Source organism: Eleginops maclovinus, chromosome 9 (genome assembly GCF_036324505.1).
Source record: "Eleginops maclovinus isolate JMC-PN-2008 ecotype Puerto Natales chromosome 9, JC_Emac_rtc_rv5, whole genome shotgun sequence".
NCBI lineage: Eukaryota > Metazoa > Chordata > Actinopteri > Perciformes > Eleginopidae > Eleginops > Eleginops maclovinus.
In genome coordinates this window covers 27,545,162-27,554,229 of record NC_086357.1, presented here as the reverse complement: position 1 = coordinate 27,554,229, position 9,068 = coordinate 27,545,162, and the positions used below count along the sequence as shown (strand labels likewise).

The 9,068-nt window shown below is 41.0% G+C and overlaps 1 protein-coding gene across 1 annotated transcript in view; it reads right to left on the bottom strand.

Annotated features, from left to right (window-relative positions):
• Positions 1–3,863: 3,863 nt before the first annotated feature.
• Positions 3,864–9,068, bottom strand: part of chst7 (carbohydrate (N-acetylglucosamine 6-O) sulfotransferase 7) — an 11,788-nt gene continuing 6,583 nt past the window's right edge. Inside the window, exon 4 of the mRNA XM_063892003.1 lies at positions 3,864–4,652. The gene's annotated coding sequence lies outside the window, so the exon portion shown is untranslated. The remainder of the gene's footprint in view (positions 4,653–9,068) is intronic.

The window sequence follows — 9,068 nt, the reverse complement described above, 5'->3', positions numbered from 1 at the left end:
TACAAGAATATATTAAGATCTGTCAACAAGACAATATTAATGGATATTTATTTGGGGTTAGACCAATACTTTTTTGGGGGGGTTTTGTTGATTGTAAATGGCTTTGCATGCAGCTAACTCAAACAATACAGAATAAAAATGAGTCCTTCATGGGTTAATTATAGCCCGTATCATTGTTTATTGGTAGTTAATAAAACTGTAAGCATTTTAAGATTTATAAAATTCTATTCAAGACAAGATTTCAACCTTTTTTAGAGCTACTTCTCAATTGAGTTTAAGACTCGTGAGGACCTGCAGAATCCCTGTTTCATTCCCTCAATGTTTATTGGAATTTCCGGCTAGACTTTGAGGTCAGATTTAATATTTTTAACTCTCATCCAATGATGTAAATAGTAGCATAGTAACTGGCTGAACCTCCCTGGGTTTGCAGAGCTGAACCCAGGTGAAATTACTCTTACAAGACACATTTTGTGTTCCTGTTTTCCCACGTGTCGACTTGTGAACCACTCCCCGTTTTAAATGCACCACACAGCACGTGTCGCCCTTTTTGTCTCTATATTCTGTTGACAGCACACAGTGGCTGCTGCATTCATGTATGAGTAACCGAGGGGAAGGTGTGAAAGACGTGATTGTGAAAGAAGAGAACAAGTTTCAGTGCAGGGACTGACCGAAGTGGAAATGAATCTAGTTATGTAAGCTGTTGCCAAGCTGCGTGCACTGAGGGTCATTGAAATTCTTGCAGGAGTGAGACGTTTTTTCTTTCACAGTCTCATGATAGGGGAGCTTTCCTGCATCAAGGGTACAAAAGAAACTCCTTTTAGTCTCTACAAACTGTTGCTGTTAGACCCAGGCTGCGGTGGAATAGGCCCAAATCATTACGTACTATCTTCCCTAAAAACGTATTCTTGCAATACCTAAAGAAAGTACAAAATCAATGCTGCTAAACTTAAGAAGCTTTTATGTCCAAAACAGAATTACAGCGTTGGACTTTTTTAAAGCCTAATTTTGCTTTAAATGCACATGGAGAAAAACCCTAATGTATCCTATAAAAGTTGCTCACAAGCCGAACAAGTTTGATGAGTATAAAAACTCCCAGATCCTTTGATGATCCTCCAGGTCCATGGGAGACCAAATTACTTACGGTTCAGCCCTGTGCTATAACTTTATTGAGGATAAAATTAACAATTTCATGCGGCTCTTCACAAGTTATCCCCGCATGACTGGTTCCAATTCCCAAAATAATTATCCACGGATTTAATGCTGTCTCCTTCCCTGATGTTATACTCTAAAACGTTTTAGGATTCCATGTGATGGTCCCTTTTTACTTTTAATTACGCGGTTTGAACACTATTTCAAATTGGCTTCAAAGCCTGGTGCTTCTCCTGCAGGACTTATTTAAAACTATTTCGGCTGCAGAAAATCGGGGGCCGGCATTATCCCTTTACTTTGGTAGAGGATGGTGCATATACTGTAGGGCCTATGAATTGTACAAATGTCATTTTAGACCGGACAACACAGGCTACAAACAAGTAAACGTGGGGTGTTTTTCCTGATAAATAGCTCTTTACATTCTGCTTTTCTTGACCAATTTGGATAAACTGTTTTTATATTCCATGGTTTAAAATCTAGGTCAGTGATCCTCAGATTTGCTGTCAAATTATATTCTTGATGGACGGATAGTTTTCTTAAAAACTCAAATCCGTCTGGAAATACACATTACACTTACATGAATCCAACATACTATTAACAGGTATAAAAGAGTATTTTTGTAAAAAACAAAACAAACATATTAAATCATTAAATATTGATAATAGTCTATCAACCACGAATCCTTGCGCAATCACACTAGCTAGCTAAACTGTGCTAAATCACTGCGTTACGCCTAGCCATTTATGCTAACGAGTTAGCTACAGCTACATTTAATAGTATTTTTGATGCACATAAGGTCTGTTTAATACACAGCACTTTAAGCTGCCCCATGGTCATTGTTGTACCGGTTTAATTAGCAACACAGTCTCATATGTAGAAAAAGCTAGCTAAACTGTGCTAAAAAAACAGCGGGACACCTAGCCATTTATGCTAACCACTTAGCCACAGCTACATTTGACCATTTAGCAGTATGTGTTGTACGCACTATAAGGTCTGTTTGTAAAGGTTTGGCAATTACAATCTGCCCTAAAGGTTATTCATTTTAATATAACTAATAGTTAAATAAGCAATTGTTTATATACTGTATGTAAAAGAGGCTCTGTGTGCCTTTTTCTCTTCCAGTAAACTCGTTTTTTATCTGGATTAAGATATCTTATTTGCCCAAACTTTTGGTGAAAAACAATTCTGCTTCAGGGTTCATGGATCAATACGTCTATAGTGTTTCCTATGCTAAGGTCGATAGCATTGAGTAGCATTGAGTAGCTTTAATTAGGATTTAGAGAACTCAACCAGCCACTTTAGAAGACACTTAGACTATTCCACCGCAGCCTTGGACCTGCATGTTAGCCTCTTCAGCAACCTTGAACGGTCACAGAGTCTCTACGTACACCTTCTGCTTACAATTTCATTCACAGCAGACAAGATAACAAATATGTAACTTTTGAGCAAACATGTTGGGGTTTATTTATAATTCTGGCTTTATCTAGTGGGCAGTGGTGGCGAAGTCCATAGGGGCTTGGCCTGGGAAGGTCACCAGTTCAAGTCCCCGAAAGACCAAGTGCCACCGTGGTGTCCCTGAGCAAGACACTGGTTACCTACACTGCTCCCCGGGCGCCGTACATAATGGCAGCCCACTGCTCCTAACACTAGGATGGGTCAAATGCAGAGACCGCATTTCGTTGTCCTAGTACTTGTACTCTGTGCAATGACAATGAAGTTGAATCTTTCATCTTTTTTTTTTTTATCTACTAACAACAAGCGGAGAAAGATGCTCCCAGATGGATGACCCTGTTGGCTGCAGATAATAAAGTTTTTGGCACTTTACCTCAAGCAGAGGCCACAGGCGGGACTCGTATTTAACCTTCAGTGTCTCTCTCTGCAGACTGTTGTGCTGTCAGCTGTCTTGCTGCTATATACATGCTCTGTGTACCTGGGAAATATGAGATGTAGCTCAACTGTTAATGTGTGCACCTGTTGTTCCTGCAGCAACTGGTTCCTCCCACCATTGTCTGCATGTCGACATGTCAATAAAAATTGTCAAATTATGAGCCCCCCGTTTGGGATAATATTGGTTTGCATTCTTTACGGTGGAGCGGAGTGGAAAGGGTTAGAATTGACCAAAATCTATGTAAAAAAATTCACTTTTCAAGTCCATTACTGACATCTCCTGAAATGTTATGTATACAATTACAAATGAACATTTATCTAATGCTAATTTTGTGAATTTAGGAGAAATCTACAGAGGTTAATAGAAATCCATAGTAAAATAAAGACCTTGATGTGTATTTTGAATGTTTTTTGTCCACTTGAATGTACTTTCTGGCCCCAGCATGCAGTGTTTAGTAAGATTGCAATCCACTCGTTTACATTCAAACCTTTTCTGTTAAAAGGCGGCTAACGTCCAGCAAGATGGTGTTTAGTCGTCTCAGTTAGACACTTGTTATCAACAGCTACTCTTAAACACATAGAAGCTTCAGAGAGCTGACCACAGATCTTATTTCAGGCTTAATGCCGAAAAAACATTGACTTTCAGATTAGCAAACAGAAAGTGCTAAAGTGCTAACTCAGTTCCTGGTTCCAGGACTCATTCCTGCACCATTATATTGAGATGGTTGAGAGAAGATCACATAGAGTGTGTTTAAGGTTTCCTCCCAATGAATACCAACAACACACATTTTCTTTTCTCTAGTTTTTACAAACTCTTTATTGAGGTCAGTTTAAATAATCTAAAAGTTATGTCTTGCAGGTCTTCCTCCCCAGAACAAATACAGAACCAACTTCTGAAGTTGAACATGTGGATGCTGGAACACGTCCTCTACCCCGAGGCGTGTCGCAGCATTTTTAAATATGATAGATAAAAACTATAAACAGTAAGAATCAGTATCGCGTGTGTTTGTTAAAGTTCCTCCAGACACGCCCGTGTGATATCAGAACATTTCACACTCTCGTGAGTGTTTTGTCAGCGGGGTGCTGCAGCTGTCTGGATTCCTGAGGGGCCGGGTGGGGGGGGGGACAATAGCTCCTCAGTCCGGCCTCTTCTTTCCAGACACATATTGTAGTTTCTTCTTTCAAAAGCACTTTATTGGCATTGTTAGAGGGCCTGCTACAGTTCAGTGTCAGTAATGCTGCAGATTACTGCACTGTCTCAGGCTGGACGATAAGCCTCGCAGGTGAGAAAGAACCCCCCCCCCCCCCGCCGCCGTCGCCATCTTGGGCTTTTTATGGCACTCAGCTGCCGGGGATTTGAGGAGGATTAGTGCTACTAAAAAGGACAGAAGGATGGAGGCTGGCCAGCGCGCTCTGTGTCTGCATGGTGTTAAACATGTGACACTGTAAATATAAGCCCCCCCCCCGTTCTTCAGCTCCTCTGCTCCTGCTCTCCTTGTGTTTTCTGCAGTTCTTCGAGCCTCCTCGGCTGAAGCAGTCCACTCTCCCAGCGGAGCACATTCCTGCTGCCTGTTTTCTTATTCCACCTTCTGCCTTTAGCGCTGAACACCAGGCCCCTGCGAGAGAAAATAAAGTCAGCCGAGGATTAAAATACATTCCCCCGGATATAGTTTACATCTGCACACTGAGAATAACTGTCAGTAGGATTTATACCGTCCTTTACCTCCACCAATAGCTCTATCAGGGGGTCTAGAGCTGGAACAATCACTTATCTTTACAGGTTCAGTCGTTTGCAGAGCATGAAGACAATGCAATATCCTCCGTCAGCCTCTCAAATGAACAGATCGTCTGCTTTTCTTTGTTTTGGCAATCCAAATATTTGGCCATTTTCTAAAGTTTCATTGAGTGAACAATAATGAATCACTTGCTGCTCTTTTTTATTTGGGAATAAATTCTACCTGTATAAAAGTTGATGAAGAAATACTTTGCAATGTTGCTCTAATTTGGACAAAACTACTGTTTTATAGACCAAACAACACCCTGATGAGCCTTTTGATGACGTCGCATTTCAATTTGAGGAGTTGTGAAAAGTATATGAACGACTGCGATTGGATATAAACCTGTTTTTTTATATAGTCATATACCAGAGGTGTTTCTCCTGGCTTTAAAAGATGCACTACAGTCATTTTTGGAACTGAAAACTGTTTTAACTATACTAATGTTTGATTTTACCCACTTGGTCACTAAATCCACATTACTGATGCTATTTTTAAAGAGGCCCTGGGGTTTTCTCTTTCCTGTAGTGTGTTAGGTTCTAGTCTGGTTCTAGTGCATGTAAATGGTTTGCAAAGGCTAAAATCCCTGTGTTCCCCCTACCTGAAACACTTGCATTGGACTCCTTCCTTTACGTTTACTTCCTGAACACAGTGACATCACCATGTTACTCTGGCGCTCATTTTGGCTAGCGCTCCAACACATTGTAAATGAAAGGCTAAGGGGCGGGACATCTCTAATCCGTTGACCAATCACAACAGAACCGAACCATAAGCAATTGTTTATATACTGTATGTAAAAGAGGCTCTGTGTGCCTTTTTCTCTTCAGTAAAACGGTTTTTTATCTGGACTAAGATATCTTATTTGCCCAAACTTTTGGTGAAAAACAATTCTGCTTCAAGGTTCATGGATCAATACGTCTATAGTGTTTCCTATGCTAAGGTCGATAGCATTGAGTAGCATTCAATAGCTTTAATTAGGATTTAGAGAACTCAACCAGCCACTTTAGAAGACACTTAGACTATTCCACGGCAGCCTTGGACTCCTGCATGTTACTCTTCAGCAACCTTGAACGGTCACAGAGTCTCTACATACACCTTCTGCTTACAATTTCATTCACAGCAGACAAGATAACAAATGTGTAACTTTTGAGCAAACATGTTGGGGTTTATTTATAATTCTGGCTTTATCTACTAACAACAAGCGGAGAAAGATCCTCCCAGATGGATGGACCCTGTTGGCTGCAGATAATAAAGTTTTTGCCACTTTACCTCAAGCAGAGGCCACAGGCGGGACTCGTATTTAACCTTCAGTGTCTCTCTCTGCAGACTGTTGTGCTGTCAGCTGTCTTGCTGCTATATACATGCTCTGTGTACCTGGGAAATATGAGATGTAGCTCAACTGTTAATGTGTGCACCTGTTGTTCCTGCAGCAACTGGTTCCTCCCACCATTGTCTGCATGTCGACATGTCAATAAAAATTGTCTAATTATGAGCCCCCCGTTTGGGATAATATTGGTTTGCATTCTTTACGGTGGAGCGGAGTGGATAGGGTTAGAATTTACCAAAATCAATGTAAAAAAATTCACTTTTCAAGTCCATGACTGACATCTCCTGAAATGTTATGTATACAATTACAAATGACATCTACTAATGCTAATTTGTGAATTTAGGAGAAATCTACAGACATAAATAGAAATCCATAGTAAAATAAAGACCTTGATGTGTATTTTGAATGTTTTTTGTCCACTTCCATGTACTTTCTGGCCCCAGCATGCAGTATTTAGTAAGATTGCAATCCACTCGTTTAGATTCAAACCTTTTCTGTATTGATTTTTTACTCTATACTATGAGGGATTAATACTTGAACCCTTGCAGGCACATAGTGTTTCTCAGCTGGTGTGCGGACGCCATCCTAATGCAGATGTTTAAGAGCCCCTTCTATAACTCAGCCAATACATTCAAATGTAATATGAAACATGTCTACATTCAAATGTAATATGAAACATGTCTACATTCAAATGTAATATGAAACATGTCTACATTCAAATGTATTCAGAAAGGACCTTTTATATTTCGTAGTGTTGTGTAGTTTCAGAGAAATTGAAGTTCACTTTTCCTCTTGTCCCGTACTGGCATTGTATTCCCTTTCAGCACGCGTCATGAATTGACTTCTTATCCCGACTGAAACCACAACTTTACCAAACAAACGTTGTTGCTTTTAACCGGTAGAAGGATTTTAGTCTGAGGAACAAACATTAGCCTTAAGCTTGTAGTGGTTCTCAAACCAGAGAACAGTGTTTCTGCAGAGGAGACATTTGAGCATAATTTAGCTTCTGATCAAATCTGGATCTGAAGTTATCGGAAACTCTGACTTCAAACATCAATCTGATTTATTTACTGTCCTTAACCATGAAGTGGTAAAAAGCTAACATAAAGAAGCTACACCACCGCTAAGCTAAAGGCGGCTAACGTCCAGCAAGATGGGGTTTAGTCGTCTGAGTTAGACACTTGTTATCAACAGCTGCTCTCCTATTGACTAGCGCTCCAACACATTGTAAATGAAAGGCTAAGGGGCGGGACATCTCTAATCCGTTGACCAATCACAACAGAACCGAACCAATCAGAGCAGACTGGGCTCTGGTTTCAGACTTAGGGTGAAAAGTTTAGGCTAATTAAAAAAAGTAGCATTGGTAGATTAATCCAATCATGGAGTCATGGAGGGGGCAATGAGACACGAATCACCCCCTGCCCCCCCCCCTGTCTCAGCCGTCTGGCGGCCAGCTGCTGGAGAGGCTGCTGGTGACGGCCGGTGGTAACCAGGGAGCTGTGCCCCGTCATGGACAGCCGTGCACAATGACCCCCTTCAGCAGAGGGTCTGCCAGCCCCCCGCCGCCCCGGAGAGGAGGTGGCACTGCCAGGAGGAAACAATGAGGCCTCTATCAAACCACATCAGTGGCTCATTAAGGAAGGAGGGACATTTCTGAGACTGCATCGCTCCAAAGGCTCTAACAATCTGCTACAGTGGTTTCACTTGTGTCTAAAATGCCACTGCTGGAGTCCTGGGTTTGACGTAATGTGCTTCATTTCTCCCTGGAGGAGTTATGTTTTGAAGGGAGGTCTGCATGAGACAGTTCTCCAGCCAGTGTGGAGGAACAACCAGGCCTCCGGACTATTTTGGTGAATCCAAAACATACCCACACAAAGTCACCCAACCACACAAAATAAAAAGGGTTCAGAGGTAACAGCAGCAAATCCTGTGTTTATGCGAGGTCCAATTACAGGATTTTTCCAATGGAGTGTGCTTTCCTTTCTGACTCTCTACTAGTCTCTTAACTACAGAAGTTCCTCATGCAACCCCAAAACATCCAAACCATTCCTTTCAAATCTAATTCAATCTATCAGCGACATGGTGACACATTAATAGGTTATGATTGTTATCTATAACAAGAGAGCAGAGTCCATTATAACCGACAGGTAGCAGATAACATGAGACAGAAATCAACAGGTGGGAATATTAACAACTCCTAACCCTCCAGACATGTTTAATGACATGTTCAGCAAAAAACAGGACATATTAAGCTGCATTTCAGCTGTATATCAGTATGTAGAGTCTCTACTTTAAAGAGTCCTCTCCTGCTGATGTTCAGGTGTATATCAGTATGTAGAGTCTCTACTTTAAAGAGTCCTCTCCTGCTGATGTTCAGGTGTATATCAGTATGTAGTGTCTCTACTTTAAAGAGTCCTCTCCTGCTGATGTTCAGGTGTATATCAGTATGTAGTGTCTCTACTTTAAAGAGTCCTCTCCTGCTGATGTTCAGGTGTATATCAGTATGTAGCGTCTCTACTTTAAAGAGTCCTCTCCTGCTGATGTTCAGGTGTATATCAGTATGTAGAGTCTCTACTTTAAAGAGTCCTCTCCTGCTGATGTTCAGGTGTATATCAGTATGTAGTGTCTCTACTTTAAAGAGTCCTCTCCTGCTGATGTTCAGGTGTATATCAGTATGTAGAGTCTCTACTTTAAAGAGTCCTCTCCTGCTGATGTTCAGGTGTATATCAGTATGTAGTGTCTCTACTTTAAAGAGTCCTCTCTTGCTGATGTTCAGGTGTATATCAGTATGTAGAGTCTCTACTTTAAAGAGTCCTCTCCTGCTGATGTTCAGGTGTATATCAGTATGTAGAGTCTCTACTTTAAAGAGTCCTCTCCTGCTGATGTTCAGGTGTATATCAGTATGTAGTGTCTCTACTTTAAAGAGTCCT